This window comes from Eubalaena glacialis, chromosome 1 (genome assembly GCF_028564815.1).
Source record: "Eubalaena glacialis isolate mEubGla1 chromosome 1, mEubGla1.1.hap2.+ XY, whole genome shotgun sequence".
Lineage (NCBI taxonomy): Eukaryota > Metazoa > Chordata > Mammalia > Artiodactyla > Balaenidae > Eubalaena > Eubalaena glacialis.
The window spans coordinates 37,989,399-37,991,728 of NC_083716.1; positions in this window are offsets into that span (position 1 = coordinate 37,989,399).

Consider the following 2,330-nt stretch of genomic DNA (forward strand, 5'->3'; position numbering starts at 1 on the left):
TTGCTGGGGAACGCCCGGGTGGGGGAGGGCGCCTTCGAGTCTGCAACTCAGCCTGCGCGCGCACGGGGCGGGGTGGGGGGGGGGGCGACGGGGGTGTAGAACCGGGAGTGCGGAAAGAGCCAGGGTTTGTTGCACAAACGGGCATTCCCCGTTGGGGGCGTTTCCGCAGTCGGCTGGCATGCCTAGCTCAGGTGAGGATCTTGAGAGCGGACTTGATGTCCTTTCTAAACTCTTCCGCAGTTTAAACTGGGAAGGCTGGGGAGGATTGGGGTCCAGAGCGTAGACATCCTGCCTCCGTGCGGGAGCCTCGGCTAACTGCTGGGATTCTCAGAAAAGACCCAGTCTTCCCTCAGCTCCACGTGTTATGGTGGTGACCTGAGAGGCTCACAGGAGTCCCCGGACTAGTGTATGTAGTGAGAGTTACCGAACGAAAAGTTTCAGATATTGTGCTCTGGGGATTCCGAAGAGGGCGGACCCCTTACCTTTTATTTCTCAAGAGGAGTACAAAGCTAACTCCCAAGACAAATCACACAGCTCCAGCTGTGTTAGAAGTTCACAATACTTCCCCTCCTTTGTTACTCATTATTTCCTGGCCAATTTTCTTTAAAAAAAAAAAAAAAGTAGTACTTTAGTGCTTTGGTTAACAGCTCGAAGTCACTATTGTTTTGGAAAAGTTGATCTGTCTGTTTAGCCAGTTCTGCAAGAATTTTACAGAAGAAAGTTTGTATAATGACATCATTCACGAGCATGACTCTGAAAGTAGTTCCTAGGCTGGGCACCAGTGAAGCGGTATTTCCTTGGCGTCCTTCACGAAGATTTCCACCCTCACTCTGGTGCTCTTCTTCCTTCCCAGTTGGCTGTATGCCATTAGGAACACTCTCCTTTCCCTCCCTTTGCCTGGCTCATTCCTCATCCATCAGGCTCCCTCTCTGTGGACATTTTCTTCTGGTAGCCTTTCCAGGCTCCCAAGTCTGGGTGAGGTCACCCTCCTAAATGCTTTCACTCACCTGGTGTTTTGCACTGCCCTCATGGCCCCAGTCTTGTAGGTATGGATTTACCTGTCTCTGCTTCATCTCCCTGCAGATTGATAGTGCTGTGAAGAAGACCCTGGCTGGCCAGGCCCGTTCCTACAGTTCCCAGCCCAAAACAGACACAAAAAGAAGTGAATGGTAGGGGGCTGGAGCCAGGAAGTTGGGAGTGTGTGTGTGGGATGTGGAGAGACTGTGTATTATCTTTGCAACTTTTCTGTAAACCTAAAACTGTTCTGAAATTTAAAAGTTTATTGAAATTAAAAAAAAAATCATAAAAGGAAGGAAGGGAAGAAAGGAGGGAGGAAGGGAGGGAGGAGAGAGAGAAAGAGAGAGAGACAGAACAGTTGACAAAATCAGCATCTCATGAGAGTGAATCATGAGCCAGCAACTTTTACAAATGGTTCTTCCTTACTTAATATTTACCATTTTAACCCAGTGAGGTAGGTGATTATTAAACTTACTTTATAAATAAAGAATTGTAGCCAAAAAAGTTTAAGCAACATTGGCAATTTGGTTAGTTAATAAATAGCAGATCCAGGAATTAAACTTAGATATTCTTGTTCCTGAGGCCCTGCTCTTTCTAACCCGCTCCGCCCCCCTCCACCCAATTACCCTCAAGTTCAATGAAATAGTTATAGATGCTTTGTGGGGAGAAATGTGTTTCATGATCAAATGATTTTAGAAAATTCTGGGTTAATTTAAACAGGTCTCTTAATCCAAGACTTCTCAGAGCCTTCAATATGCTAATATACACTGTGACTGTCTAGGAGGGGGCTATGATATATACTGTTCCCCAGCCTTCTTTGTCTTCTTTATGGAGTCCTTTGAAGAACACCTTCTGAATGACCACCTTAGGAACGCTGGTGTTCTGGGAGAAACAGTTCAGACATCTCTAAGGGTTATTTTTATTTAACAGTGCATTCCTACGGGCCTCCAAGCCTTCAAGGGCAAAGAAATACAATTTTAATAACAGAATTTCCGGCACTCTACCAGATGTGGGAGATACTTTGGACAACCGTCCTGATTTTACTGAAACCACACCATATGAGTTAAAGCCTGTTCTTCTACTCTAAAGATATCCTTGCCATTGAACATTTCATTCTGAATAACATTTGAACACACATCTGCCTATTTTAAAAAGCTGGGAGGAAGAAAACCCCCAATACCTTTTTACCACCAAGACTACTTTTATTTCTTCTCCACGAATGTTTTAAAAATTGTTGTCAAGAAAATTGCTCTTACTAAATAGCAACAGATTGATTTTAATAATCCCCACTTGCAGTGCACATTCATGACTGT